The sequence below is a fragment of the Pan troglodytes genome, chromosome 2 (genome assembly GCF_028858775.2).
Source record: "Pan troglodytes isolate AG18354 chromosome 2, NHGRI_mPanTro3-v2.0_pri, whole genome shotgun sequence".
NCBI lineage: Eukaryota > Metazoa > Chordata > Mammalia > Primates > Hominidae > Pan > Pan troglodytes.
In genome coordinates this window covers 190,228,372-190,244,596 of record NC_086015.1, presented here as the reverse complement: position 1 = coordinate 190,244,596, position 16,225 = coordinate 190,228,372, and the positions used below count along the sequence as shown (strand labels likewise).

Sequence of the window (16,225 nt, the reverse complement as noted above, 5' to 3'; positions counted from 1 at the left end):
GACAAGAGAATTGTCTAAGGCTACGATGAGTTTGTGGCACAGTTAGAACCAGAGCCCAGAGGCAGGCTCCTAACAGATATTCTTTCTGCTCCAGCAGGACTACACCCATAAAACCATCAGACATTCAAATAAGCAAGCACACCATGAGGGTCAGGTCACCCTCAGTCTTCCTGTATCCAATGGAAAAACAGCCATTCACTTGAGCTACTTGAGATGAATGAGACAGTAATCCATGAAAATAGAAACAGGTGAAGATGAATGATAGTTTTATCCAGAGAAGAGAAACAGAAAGTGGCTGGGGCTGGGATCTGGTGGAGGGATAAGGGAGAAGCCAGCAAGCACTCCCCTCCTGGAACTTTACACATGGCTCTGAACTCACCCACATTAACACCATCTATATGAAGTTCAAAGATTTTCTACCAAAAAAAAAAAGGTTGCCTTGCCAGGTGCAGTGGCTCACACCTGTAATCCCAGCACTTTGGGAAGCTGAGGTGGGCAGATCACTTGAGGTCAGGAGTTCGAGATCACCCTGGCCAACATAGTAAAACCTCGTCTCTACTAAAAATACAAAAATTAGCCAGGCGTGGTGGCGGGCACCTGAAATCTCAGCTACTCAGAAGGCTGAGGCAGGAGAATCGCTTGAACCCGGGAGGCAGAGGTTGCAGTGAGCCAAGATCGCACCACTGCACTCCAGCCTGGGCAACAGAGACTCTGTCTCGAAAGAAAGAAAGAAAGAAAGAAAGAAAGAGAAAGAAAGAAAGAAAGAAAGAAAGAAAGAAAGGAAAGAAAGGAAAGAAAGGAAAGAAAGGAAAGAAAGGAAAGAAAGGAAAGAAAGGAAAGAAAGGAAAGAAAGGAAAGAAAGGAAAGAAAGAAAGAAAGAAAGAAAGGAAGATTGCCTTAAAACTGGATGGGGAATTGGAAGCATGGGTTCCAGTCCTGCTCTGTGTCTAACTCACTCCATGGTATTAGATGGACCATGTCACATCTCCTGGCCTCAGGTGCCTTATTTAGACATAACCACCTTGTAAGGCCCTGCTGAGGGGACCAGCTGTTCCTGGAAGAATAAAGCTGTTCTCAAACGCCTGTACTTACCTGCAGGGGGAGTGTGACCTGGGTTTGGAGATCCTCTTAGGGGGCAGGGGAGGAGTTCATGCTGAGAATAAGTCATTGGCAGAGCAGCAGAGCCCTGGGGAACATCTGCCAGGAAAAGGCTACACCAGGGCATGGAGTGCTGCTGCTCAAGACACTGTTTAAAGTAACCTTCTCAGTTAGAAAGTAACAAATACTCACTGGGGACAGTTAGAAAATGCAAGAATAGAAACACACACACACACACACACACACACATGCACATCTTCAGATATTACCACTGTGCATATTTTGGACTTTTTTCTTCTCAAATCTGTTTTCCCTCTGTTATAGACTGAATTGTGTGCCCCCAGAATTCCTATGTTGAAACCCTAATCCCTAATGTGACTAATACCCTGTTTGGAAATAGGGCTGTGAGGGAGGTAATTAGGATTAAATGTGTCATGTGGTGGGGCCCTAATCCAATGGGGCCAGTGTCCTTACAACAAGAAGGGACCCGCAGAGCTCTCTCTTTCCACCACGCACAGAGGAAAAGCCATGTGAAGACACAGCCTGAAGGCATCCTTTCTCTGATTCGGAGAACTAGTGACTGAGAGTGTGTCTGCTGGCCCAAATCAAGAAGCCCCAGAACTCATGATTGCCATCATGATTAAATTTTAGCTCCAATTATGATATTAATAGACTGTATGGCAGGGGTTCCTTCAAAATCACCCAGCTCACCATCGCTGGTTTTAGACCTGTTGTTGATGGAAATCTCGCCCACCTCCCACCTGCCCTGCCAACCCATCCAGATACCTGTCTTTCAGTATCTTGAGAAGAAAAGTTGGAGCTTCCAGAAAGCTTTGGTGATTTAAAGTGCTGGTGGCAAACACCTAGAACCAAATCCCACCTCTGTCGCTTACTTTCTGGGCTCCTCTGAGCAACTTACTCAAACTCTGGGAGCCTGAGTTCTGAGGTAAAATGGTGGTTGGTGGTCATACCTCACAGGGTTTGCCATGAAGATCAAATGAGAGAAGGCATGTAAGACCCTTAGATGGTATATATAATATATTTAACAAATGGCATCAACTATTATTTCAAGATAAGCCCCACTGAGTAATCTGGAAATGTCCTGGTTGCAGTCCAGTCAGTGTGGACTGTTGCTAGGCATATAGGAAGTAGATCTTTCTCCAGCTAGCACAAAAGCTTCCAAGGAAGCCACTGGGTCTTCTTGTCCCATTGTCTCCTCTCTCAGGCCCACAGGGTACAGGAGGTACTGAGTTGAGTCTCACAGAAACCTTCTTACTCTTATAGTCAAAACTGCATTTATTTAAAGACCTGTCCATTTACATATATCATTTTTCCTGTTGACTCTCATAGCCACACCTGGCACAGAAGTGTCACATGCCTGACTAGGTCTGCTGGCCTGAAACCTAGCAGTATGACACCATTCTCTATAAAAAGCCACCTTCTCAGTAAGAAAAGTGCCTTTTTTGTTTTGCATGCCTTCATCATGGCCAAGGGAGGGGAGCTGAACAAATGTGGGTCCAGATGGCTTTAGAAGAGAGCTGCTGAAGCCAGGCGCGGTGGCTCATGCCTGTAATCCCAGCACTTTGGGAGGCTGAGGCAGGTGGATCACCTGAGGTCAGGAGTTTGAGACCAGCCTGGCCAACATGGCGAAACCCTGTCTCTACTAAAAATACAAAAAATTAGCTGGGCATGGTGGTGCATGCCTGTAATCTCAGCTACTTGGGAGACCGAGGCAGGGGAATCACTTGAACCCAGGAGGCAGAGCAGGGAGCCGAGATTGCACCACTGCACTCCAGCCTAAGCGCAAGAGCAAAACTCTGTCTCAAAAAAAAAAAAAAGAAAAAGAAAAAGAAGAGAGCTGCTGTCAGGAGACCTCTCCGTCTGGGAAAAGAACAAGCCACTCAGAGGCAGAATTCTACCAAAGCAACAGCTATTCTCTCAGTGACTTCTGGGTGCCAGATGTTCTCCTTGTGGAGTGGGGGTGGGGACCCCGTTTACTAATCCACAGAAACAGACACAAAATAGTTAGGATAACTGACCAGGACAAAAGATAGAGAAGACAGACCACCAGCTTTTTAGGATATCAAGGTAAGAAAGGGCAATGATAGAAAGTGTCCATCACAGTTCAATACCACCACAAGTGCTGTCATGGAGCATCCAGGACTCAAGTACGAAAGGAACAGCCAGATACTTAGTGTTGCTTACAGGAGGTGAGAAAAGAGAGCTGATTTGCCTAAGAAGAAGCAGGAAAGGCTCTCTTGAGGGTGGGTAGTGTATCCCGGGAAGTGGGCCACCTTCCTCACAGCCCTGGCACAATGGTGCACAGAGATCTAGAAGTGTAATGGGAAAAAAATCTGCTTCAGTAGAAAGCCATGCATTTTCTGAGCACACTCTTCCTCCCTATCAGATTCTGATTCCACGGGAGCTATTTTGCAACCCTTTGTGAATTGTAGGCAACTAATACATGTGCCTACTGGGCAGGATGCTGCCCAGGAGAGTATCAATTGATTTCTCTCCTCCCCCTGCCTTATCTCACAGAAAAACTAGTTCAACTCCTTTACTCCAAATTTGTGTTGCTTTGACTCTTCCTTTGAACCAGTTGTAATATCTGCCTGGTTCCATCATACGAGTAAAATAAAATCTTCATGATGAATTCATTTTTAATATCTGTATGAGAGTCATCATCTTACCTTTTTTTCCCTAAAAATTATCCTTTAACAGAAGTTTTGCCTCCCTTCTGCTAGATGCCTCTCAAGTGGTCTCAAGCTGACTCACCTTCCCTGTTGGGATTTGGGAAGGTGGAGTCATTCGCAAACAGGCAGAGGCAGACATTCAGGTTTCAGTAGTGCCCATCGCTACTATTTACAAAGCACTTGCTGCATACCAGCCTCTGGGTGACATGCTCCACACATAGTAACTCCTTTGATCCTAAAAAAAAAAAAACCCTGGATAGTAACTATTCATATTTCTATCTTACAAGTAAGGGAAATGAGGCTCAGAAAGGTAAAGTAAAGCAACTTGCTCAAGTCACTCACATAGGAAGTGTTGGGGGAGGGATCTGATCAAAGCCTGTCTGACTCCAGTACTCTTAATTCCCAGGCAACCTTACTTTGGCCTTAAATACAGTTTCAGAATCTTTGCAGGATTGGGGTTTCGTTCTTCACAGTGAGGAAGACTGAATCATCACGAAGAAGTGCTCAGAGAGTAGGTAGCCTCCGCAGTCCAAGAGAGTGCTCAGGGAGGGCTCCTCCCCTCTCCCCGCTCCTCTTTGCTGCTGCCTGCTCACCTCCAGATCCTACCATCCATGCATCAAACAGAGATTGGTTTCTCTCTAAATTCATTCTCTTCAACCTCAAAGTAGCCCAGCATGGCCTGGAAATCCTACTCCATTCATCAGGTTTACTGACGGTCCCACTCACCTCAATGACAATTATAAATCTCTTTGTTCAAACCCTCTCTACTAAAACCTCTTTCCCCCTCAGCCTCCTTCTGACTTGGCCTTGCATCCCACTTTGCAGAGAAAATAGAAGCCCTCTCATCCTTCTAATACTGACTGCCTCCAGCTACACCACTCGCACCTTCTTCCCTCTGACTCCCGCCTGCTGGGGTTCATCCTCCACTACGCTTTGGCTCCACCACCATCATGTTGTGGGTAACTAATCATTTTCTCCTCTTTTTAGTATATTCACTTTCTCCCTCTATCAACTGGTTTCTCCCTGTTGATTTAAAAAAAAGCTTTTAAAATATACATAACATAAAATTGACCATTTTAGCAATTTTAAGTATTCAGCTTAGTACATTCATATTGTTGTGTAACTATCACCACCATCTCCAGAACTTTTTCAGCTTCCCAAAATGAATCACAGTATTCATTAAACAACAATTCCACATTCCTTTCTCCTCCTAGCCCTTGGCAAACATCATTCTACTTTGTTTCTACTCCAGGTGTTTCATATAAAGTGGAATCATACAGTGTTTGTACTTCTGTGACTGTCTCCCCTACTGACATTTTTTCCAATTTAAAAAATTGTATTAAAATACATATAACATTGACTATCTTAACCATTTTTAAGTGTATAGTTCAGTGATATTAAGTACATTTGTACTGTTGTGCAACTATCACCCCAAACCATCTCCAAAACTTTTTCAGTCTTCCAAAATTGAAACTCTATACTCATTAAACAGTAACTCCCCATTCCCCCTCCCACCTCACATTCCCTGGCAACCACATTCATAGAGTATTTTGTGTGTGTGTGTGTGTGTGTCTGTGTGTGTGTGTGTGTGTGACTGGCTTATTTCACTTGGCATAATGTCTTCAGGGTTCATCCATGTTGTAGCCAATCTCGGTATTTCCGTCCTTTTTTAGAATAATATTTTATTATATGTATAAACCAGCTTTTGTGTATCCATTCAACATCAACAGACACTTGGGTTCCTTCTGCATTCCAGCTATTGTGAATAACAGTAGTCTGAATATGGGGGTATGAATATCTCTTCAAGACCCTTCTTTCAATTTCTGTACGTATACGCCAATAAATAGAATTATTAGATTACACGGTAATTCCATTTTTAAGTTTTTGAGGCACTGCCGTACTGTTTTCCACAGTGGCTGACCATTTTCCATTCCCATCAACAGTGCCCACGGATTCCGATTTCTGATCATAGAAGCCACCCTAATGGGGGTGAGGTGGTGCTGTGTTGTATTCTTGGGTTGCATTTCCCTAGCAAAAAAGAGTTGAGTCTCTTTTCATGTGCTTACTAACCATTTGTATATCTTGGAGAAATGTCCATTCAAGTCCTTTGCCTATTTTTAAATTGGGTAATTTGATTTTTTTTATTGTTGTTTAATGAGTGTTCTATATATTCTGTACATTAATCCCTTATCAGATAGATGACTTGCAAATATTTTCTCCTATTATGTGTGGTGTCTTTTTACTCTGTTGAGAGTATCTTTTGATATAAAATTATTTTTAATTTTCATAAAGTCCAACTTGTATATTTTTTCCTTTGTTACATATGTATGCCTTTGGTGTCATAATGATGAAATCATTGCCAAATCTGATGTCATAAAGTTTTTGCCCTATGTTGTCTTCTAAGAGTTTTATAGTTTTTGGTCTACATTTAGGTCATAGATCCATTTTGAGTTAATTTTTATTTTTGGTGTTAGGTAAGGGTCCAACTTTATTCTTTTGCATGTGGATAGCCAGTTTTCCCAGTATCATTTCTTAAAGAGACTGTCTTTTCCTCATTGAACGATCCTGACACACTCATCAAAAATCATTTACACATATATACAAGACTTTATTTCTGGACTTTTATTCTATTCCAATGGTTTATATGTTTGTCTTTGTACCTCACTCTTTCGATTATTGTAACATATGTATTTTTTGAAATCAAGAAGTGAGAGAACTCCAGCTTTATTCTTATTTTTCAGGATTGTTTGGTTAATCGGGGTCCCTTGAGGTTTCACATAAATTTTAGGATAGCTTTTTCTATTTCTGCAAAAAAAGAAATATCTTTTGGATTTTCACAACGATTGCATTAAATCTGCAGATCATATTCGGTATTATTGACATCTTAACAATACTTTTTTCAATCTGTGAACATGGGATGTCTTCCAGGTTTTTGTGTCTCCTTTAATTTCTTTCAGAAATATTTTGTAGTTTTCATTGTATAAATCTTTCAACTCCTTGGTTAAATTCATTCCTAAGTATTTTATGCTTTTTTATGCTATTCTATTGTAAATGGAATTGTTTTTTAAATTTCCTTTCTAGATCATTCATTGTTATTGCATATAATAGAAAAAATGAATATTTTTGTGTGTTGACTTCGGATCCTGCTACTTTATTGAATTTGCTTATTTATTCAATATTTTATTGTACTGTACCCATCCTTCTTCCTGTGATGAAGAAGGGACAAAGTAAGATGTGTAAGATTTCATCCCACTACTCAGAACAACGTGTCATTTAAAACTTCTGAATTGCTTACTTCTGGAATTTTTCATTTAGTATTTCCAGCCTGCAGCTGACCACAGATAAATGAAACTGCAGAGAGTGAAACCATGGATAAGGGGCTGACTTCTAATTTCAACTTCTAGCTGCCAAGTTACACAAGAAAGAAACTGAGCTGCACCTTTGGCCCCTCTCCCTTTACTTCTCACATCTAATGCGACATTAAAACCTGTTGACTGCAAATCGCAAGCAGCCCTTAAATACATTCTTTTCTCACATTCACCTTCACCCCTACTCTTGTGCAAGCTATCAGCATATCTAACCCAGACTACTGCAAGACCTTCCTAACTATGTATCTTCATCTACTGCAGCCCCTCTGCTCAGATGAAAGCCAGTGATGGTTACAAAATGCAAATCTGATCATGCCATAAAGAAGATGTCTCACCCTGCTGGGTGCGGTGACTCACGCCTGTAATCCCAGCACTTTGGGAGGCTGAGGCAGGTGGATCACCTGAGGTCAGGAGTTTGAGACTAACCTGGCCAACATAGTGAAACCTCGTCTCTGCTAAAAATACAAAAATTAGTCGGGCATGGTTATGGGCGCCTGTAATCCCAGCTACTCGGGAGGCTGAGGCAGGAGAATTGCTTGAACCCAGGAGGTGGTGTTTGCAGTGAGCGGAGATCGCGCCACTGCACTCCAGCCCGGGTGACAGGCCAACCCCCCTACCCCCACTGAAAAAAGAAGATGCCTCGGTGCAGCACCATGGCTTGACTCCTTCTTGCTTTCAGCCTTGTCTCTCACCACATAGCCCCACATATACTCACCTCTTCCTGAGTCCTTCCAGTCCCCCATTTCCTTCCACACAAAACTGTACCCATACTGTTGCCTCTTCCTGAAAAGCTCTTATCCCACCCTTTTCAACATCCACACATTCCTTCTACACAGCCAAGTACCACCTACTTAGGGATTCTGACCTCCTTGAATAGCTCAAATCTCCCCTTTCAGGGCTCTCCTAGTACCTTGACCACTCTCTTCTCTAGTTCTTTTTTGCAAATTTATTCATTTGTAAAACTATTTGATTGCATCATAAGAACAGAGGCTGAGCCTGTTTTGCTCACAATTGTACCCTCCCCTACCGATGTCTGCAAATATCAATAGTAAGTGCAGTTAACGTTTATTGATACATGTGCCAGGTATTGTTCTAAGTGCTTTGCACAGATTTTTCTTATTTACACCTCACAACAACCCTGTAAGGGAATTATTCTCCCTTTTTTAGAGAGAAGTAACTTGACGATCCTTCAGCTAGTAAGAGACAGAGCTGGATTTCAACCCCAAGCAGGCTAACTATAGAGTTTATGTACTGACTGCCACAGTCTACTCAATACTGAATACATTTGTTGAATGAATGAATGAATTAAGAGTAAATGAACATCTCTCCTGGATATTTAGGTAGCATCTTATATAGAAGTGGAGATGAGGTTTTAGTGCTCCCTAAAGTGCTCTCCAGCTCCAGGGTTCCTGACTAGGCATGAGAAGGGAAAGGGACAAAGCTGGTCCTAACCCTCTGTCTGAATTTCCACACTTGCCAGAGCACAAGCAGCCATGAAGGTCCAGCCTCATCTCTCTCTACGGGGCAAGGCCAGCCAATTCTTCTACACCTCCACCTCCAACTTAGCCAGGGGTATCTGAATGTCTCCCTCATTTCCTATGATCACGCCACTGCACTCCAGCCTGATCACTAATAGGGGAGTGATCATTACACTACTCTTGGAGTGGTGTAACGCCTCCCTCATTTCCTGTTCTCCTCTGTCTTGCCAATTCCACTTTCTGGAGTGCCCGTCTATTGCTATTTCCCCAAGTCCTGCCCATCTTTCAAAGTCTAGCTCAACTGTCATTTGCCCCAGAGAGCTTCTTGCTAGCCAGTCCATTCCTTTCAATCCTATCTCTTCTAGTAACAATAAAAGTAGGCCAGGCACGATGGCTCATGCCTGTAATATTAACACTTCAGGAGGCCAAGGTGGGTGGTTACTTGAGGTCAGGAGTTCAAGACCAGTTGGGCCAACATGGTGAAACCCCATCTCTACTAAAGATACAAAAATTAGCTGGGTATGGTGGTGCATGCCTGTAATCCCAGCTACTCAGGAGGCTGAGGCAAGAGGATCGCTTGAACCCAGGAAAAGGAGGTTGCAGTAAGCCAAGATCACACCACTGCACTCCAGCCTGGGTGACAGAGTGAAACTCCATCTCAAATAATAATAATAATAATAATAATAATAATAATAATAATAATAAAAGTAATACCAAAAGCCAAAATATAAATTTGAACAACAAATAGGCATTGGAAGCACCTAGAGGTGACTAGAAGATGTGACGGTGATAGAAAGTGATTTTCTTAAAAAAAAATTAAAAGGTATTAGAGGAAGAACAAAAAAACAAGATGGTGACCACTTACAAAGAAGTTAAGTTCCTCAATTTCTATCCCATTATAAAAATATTCTTATGATGGTCAAATAGGAACAGCTCTGGTCTGCAGCTCCCAGCGCGATCGACAAACAAGACGGGTGATTTCTGCTTTTCCAACTGACGTACCTGGTTCATATCATTGGGACTGGTTGGACAGTGGGTGCAACCCATGGAGGACGAGCCAAAGCAGGGTGGGGCATCACCTCACCCAGGAAGCGCAAGGGGTCAGGGGACTTCCCTTTCCTAGCCAAAGGAAGTCGTGACAGATGGTACCTGAAAAAATGGGACACTCCCGCCCAAATACTGCGCTTTTCCAACTGTCTTAAAAAATGGCACACCAGGAGATTATATCCTGTGCCTGGCTCAGCGGGTCCCACGACCACGGAGCCTTGCTCACTGCTAGTGCAGCAGTCTGAGATCGACCTGCAAGACAGCAGCCTGGCGGAGGAGGGGCGTCTGCCATTGCTGAGGCTTGAGTACGTAAACAAAGCAGCCCTGGAAGCTCGAAGTAGGTGGAGCCCACTGCAGCTCAGCCAGGCCTGCTGCCTCTGTAGACTCCACCTCTGGGGGCAGGGCATAGCTGAATAAAACGCAGCAGAAACTTCTGCAGACTTAAACGTCCCTGTCTGACAGCTCTGAAGAGAGCAGTGGTTCTCCCAGCACAGTGTTTGAACTCGGAGAACGGACAGATTGCCTCTTCAAGTGGGTCCCTGAGCCCCGTGTAGCCTAACTGGGAGGCACCTCCCAGTAGGGGCCGACTGACACCTCATACAGGCAGTTGCCCCACTGGGACAAAGCTTCCAGAGGAAGAATGAGGCAGCAATATTTGCTGTTCTGCAGCCTCTGCTGGTGATACCCAGGCAAACAGGGTCTGGAGTGGACCTCCAGCAAACTCCAACAGACCTGCAGCTGAGGGACCTGACTGTTAGAAGGAAAACTAACAAACAGAAAGGAATAGCATCAACATCACCAGAAAGGACATCCACACCAAAACCATCATCAAAAACCAAAGGTAGATAAAACTACAAAGATGGGGAGAAACCAGAGCAGAAAAGCTGAAAATTCTAAAAACCAGAGTGCCTCTTCGCCTCCAAAGGATTGCAGCTCCTCGCCAGCAATGGAACAAAGCTGGACGGAGAATGACTTTCACGAGCTGACAGAAGTAGGCTTCAGAAGGTCAGTAATAACAAACTTCTCCAAGCTAAAGGAGGATGTTCAAACCCATGGCAAGGAAGCTAAATACCTTGAAAAAAGATTAGATGAATGGCTAACTAGAATAAACAGTATAGAGAAGACTTTAAATGACCTGATGGAGCTGAAAACCATGGCATAAGAACTACGAGATGCATGCACAAGCTTCAATAGCCAATGCGATCAAGTGGAAGAAAGGGTATCAGTGATTGAAGATCAAATCAATGAAATAAAACAAAAAGAGAAGTTTAGAGAAAAAAGAGTAAAAAGAAACGAACAAAGCCTCCAAGAAATATGGGACTATGTGAAAAGACCAAATCTACGTTTCATTGGTGTACCTGAAAGTGACAGGGAAAATGGATCCAAGTTGGAAAACACTCTTCAGGATATTATCCAGGAGAACTTCCCCAACCTAGCAAGGCAGGCCAACATTCAAATTCAGGAAATACAGAGAACACCACAAAGATACTCCTCGAGAAGAGCAACCCCAAGACACATAATTGTCAGATTCACCAAGGTTGAAATGAAGGAAAAAATATTAAGGGCAGCCAGAGAGAAACATCAGGTTACCCACAAAGGGAAGCCCATCAGACTAACAGCGGATCTCTCAGCAGAAACTCTACAAGCCAGAAGAGAGTAGGGGCCAAGATTCAGCTTTCTTAAAGAAAAGAATTTTCAACCCAGAATTTCATATCCAGCCAAACTAACCTTCATATGTGAAGGAGAAATAAAATCCTTTACAGACAAGCAAATGCTGAGAGATTTTTGTCACCACCAGGCCTGCCTTACAAGAGCTCCTGAAGGAAGCACTAAACATGGAAAGGAACAACTGGTACCAGCCACTGCAAAAACATGCTACATTGTAAAAACCATCGATGCTAGGAATAAACAACATCAGCTAACGGGCAAAATAACCAGCTAACATCATAATGATAGGATCAAATGCACACATAATATTAACCTTAAATGTAAATGGGCTAAATGCCCCAATTGAAAGATACAGGCTGGCAAATTGGATAGAGTCAAGACCCATCAGTGTGCTGTATTCAGGAGACCCATCTCACATGCAGAGACACACATAGGCTCAAAATAAAGGGATGGAGGAAGATCTACCAAGCAAATGGAAAGCAAAAAAAAGCAGGGGTTGCAATCCTAGTCTCTGATAAAACAGACTTTAAACCAACAAAGATCAAAAGAGATAAAGAAGGCCATTACATAATGGTAAAGGGATCGATTGAACAAGAAGAGCTAACTATCCTAAATACATATGCACCCAATACAGGAGCATCCAGATTCATAAAGCAAGTCCTCAGAGACCTACAAAGAGACTTAGACTCCCACACAATAATAATAGGAGACTTCAACACCCCACTGTCAATATTAGACGGATCAACGAGACAGAAACTTAACAAGGATATCCAGGACTTGAACTCAGCTCTGCACCAAGCAGACCTAATAGACATCTACAGAACTCTCCACTCCAAATCAACAGAATATACATTTGTCTCAGCACCACATCGCACTTACTGTAAAACTGACCACATAGTTGGAAGTAAAGCACTCCTCAGCAAACATAAAAGAAGAGAAATCATAACAAACTGTCTCTCAGACCACAGTGCAATCAAATTAGAACTCGGGATTAAGAAACTCACTCAAAACTGCACAACTACATGGAAACTGAACAACCTGCTCCTGAATGACTACTGGGGACATAACGAAATGAAGGCAGAAATAAAGATGTTCTTTGAAACCAATGAGAACAAAGACACAACATACCAGAATGTCTGGGACACATTTAAAGCCACGTGTAGAGGGAAATTTATAGCACTAAATGCCCACAAGAGAAAGCAGGAAAGATCTAAAATCAACGCCCTAACATCACAATTAAAAGAACTAGAGAAGCAAGAGTAAACAAATTCAAAAGCTAGCAGAAGGCAAGAAATAACTAAGATCAGAGCAGAACTGAAGGAGATAGAGACACAAAAAACTCTTCAAAAAAATCAATGAATCCAGGAGCTGTTTTTTTTTTGAAAAGATCAACAAAATTGATAAACCACTAGCAAGACTAATAAAGAAGAAAAGAGAGAAGAATCAAATAGACGCAATAAAAAACGATAAATTGGGATATCACCACTGATCCCACAGAAATACAAACTACCATCAGAGAATACTATAAACACCTCTATGCAAATAAACTAGAAAATCTAGAAGAAATGGATAAATTCCTGGACACATACACCCTCCCAAGACTAAACCAGGAAGAAGTTGAATCTCTGAATAGACCAATAACAGGCTCTGAAATTGAGGCAATAATTAATAGCCTACCAACCTAAAAAAGTCCAGGACCAGACAGATTCACAGCCAAATTCTAGCAGAGGTACAAACCTCTTTGTATCAATCCTTCTGAAACTATTCCAGTCAATACAAAAAGAGGGAATCCTCCCTAATTCATTTTATGAGGCAAGTATCATCCTGATACCAAAGTCTGGCAGAGACAAAACAAAAAAAGAGAATTTTAGACCAATATCCCTGATGAACATCGATACAAAAATCCTCAATAAAACACTGGCAAACCAAATTCAGCAGTGCATCAAAAAGCTTATCCACCACGATTAAGTCAGCTTCATCCCTGGAATGCAAGGCTGGTTCAACATATGCAAATCAGTAAACATAATCCATCACATAAACAGAACAATGACAAAAACCACATGATTATCTCAATAGATGCAGAAAAGACCTTCAACAAAATACAACAGCCCTTCATGGTAAAAACTCTCAATGAACTAGGTATTGATGGAATGTATCTCAAAATAATAAAAGCTATTTATGACAAACCCACAGCCAATATCATACTGAATGGGCAAAAACTGAAGCATTCCCTTTGAAAACTAGCACAAGACAGGGATGCCCTCTCTTACCACTCCTATTCAACATAGTGTTGGAAGTTCTGGCCAGGGCAATCAGGCAAGAGAAAGAAATAAAGGGTATTCAATTAGGAAAAGAGGAAGTCAAACTGTCCCTGTTTGCAGATGACATGATTGTATATTTAGAAAAACCCATCATCTCAGCTCAAAATCTCCTCAAGCTGATAAGCAACTTCAGCAAAGTCTCAGGATACAAAATCAATGTGCAAACATCACAAGCATTCCTATACACCAATAACAGACAAACAGAGAGCCAAATCATGAGTGAACTCTCATTCACAATTGCTACAAAGAGAATAAAATACCTAGGCATCCAACTTACAAGGGATGTGAAGGTCCTCTTCAACAAGAACTACAAACCACTGCTCAACAAAATAAAAGAGGACACAAACAAATGGAAGAACATTCCATGCTCATGGTTAGGAAGAATCAATACTGTGGAAAGGGCCATACTGCCCAAGGTAATTTATAGATTCAATGCCATCCCCATCAAGCTACCAATGACATTCTTCACAGAATTGGAAAAAACTACTTTAAAGTTCATATGCAACCAAAAAAGAGCCTGCATTGCCAAGACAATCCTAATCCAAAAGAACAAAGCTGGAGGCATCATGCTACTTGACTTCAAACTATACTATAAGGCTACAGTAACCAAAACAGCATGGTACTGGTACCAAAACAGATATATAGACGAATAGAACAGAACAGAGGCCTCAGAAATAATACCACACATCTACAACCATCTGATCTTTGACAAACCTGACAAAAACAAGAAATGGGGAAAGGATTCCCTATTTAATAAATGGTGCTGGGAAAACTGGCTAGCCATATGTAGAAAGCTGAAACTGGATCCCTTCCTTACACCTGACACAAAAATTAATTCAAGGTGGATTAAAGACTTAAATGTTAGACCTAAAACCATAAAAACCCTGGAAGAAAACCTAAACAATACCATTCAGGACATAGGCATGGGCAAGGACTTCATGACTAAAACACCAAAAGCAATGGCAACAAAAGCCAAAATAGACAAATGGGATCTAATTAAACTAAAGAGCTTCTGCACAGCAAAAGAAACGACCATCAGAGTGAACAGCCAACCTAAAGAATGGGAGAAAATGTTTGTAATCTATCCATCTGACAAAGGGCTAATATCCAGAATCCACAAAGAATGTAAACAAATTTACAAGAAAAAAACAAACAACCCCATCAAAAAGTGGGCAAAAGATATAAACAAACACTTCTCAAAAGAAGACATTTATGCAGCCAACAGGCACATGAAAAAATGCTCATCATCACTGGTCATCAGAGAAATGCAAATCAAAACCATAATGAGATACCATCTCACACCAGTTAGAATGGCAATCATTAAAAAGTCAGGAAACAACAGATGCTGGAGAGGAGGTGGAGAAACAGGAATGCTTTTACACTGTGGGTGGGAGTGTAAACTAGTTCAACAATTGTGGAAGACAGTATGGCGATTCCTCAAGGATCTAGAACTAGAAATACCATTTGACTCAGCCATCCCATTACTGGGTATATACCCAAAGGATTATAAATCATGCTGCTATAAAGACACATGCACACGTATGCTTATTGTGGCAGTATTCACAATAGCAAAGACTTGGAACCAACCCAAAGGTCCATCAATGATAGACTGGATTAAGAAAATGTGGCATGTATACACCATGGAATACTATGCAGCCATAAAAAAGGATGAGTTCATGTCCTTTGTGGGGACATGGATGAAGCTGGAAACCATCATGCTGAGCAAACTATCACAAGGACAGAAAACCAAACACCACATGTTCTCACTCACAGGTGGGAGTTGAACAATGAGAACACTTGGACACAGGGCAGGGAACATCACACCCCGGGGCCTGTTGTGGGGTTGGGGGCAAGGGGAGGGATAGCATTAGGAGAAATACCTAATGTAAATGACGAGTTGATGGGTGCAGCAAACCAACATGGCACATGTATATCTATGTAACAAATCTGCACGTTGTGCACATGTACCCTAGAACTTAAAGTATAATTAAAAAAAAAAGTTTCTTAAGGTTGTGGGCTTCAAATAGAAAGTGGGCTATGCAGGAAGCAGCTTCTGCCTAGCTGGTGAGTTCCTGAAAGTAAGGAAGTGAAGAGACAGATATAGGGAAGTGGAGCCCTAGTAGAGAAGGAAAGAAACACACATTCCACAGACACTGCTGAAAAGGCATTTCTGATCTGTTCCAGGATCCATCCCATGCCCAGGACTCCTAGGGAAGTATGCAGACTAAATACTGACATAAAAACCCCCAGAGCACATATGTTTATTCAGAAAAAGGCAAATGTTGGTGGTTGTGAGATGGGCAGGTTGCAGCCCTATTGTGCAATTTTTGGTATTTTGATATATGTGTAATACAGTTTTTCCCACTAATAAAATATACTAACAGAACCCTGTGGCAAGAATATTTCTCAAGTCTCCCTTAGTATTGAGAAATCGGCGTGTGCTACCTGAAAATACTCCAGGAACCTAATTATCCAGGGGAATTTATGAAATAGTACATGAATTCTAGTGCCATATTACACGTAATTACATGGTGACACTGTCTTATAGTAGT

At 41.9% G+C, this 16,225-nt stretch overlaps 1 protein-coding gene across 14 annotated transcripts in view; it reads right to left on the bottom strand.

Annotated features, from left to right (window-relative positions):
- Nucleotides 1-16,225, bottom strand: part of ST6GAL1 (ST6 beta-galactoside alpha-2,6-sialyltransferase 1) — a 148,627-nt gene that overhangs the window by 10,717 nt on the left and 121,685 nt on the right. The window lies entirely within an intron of this gene.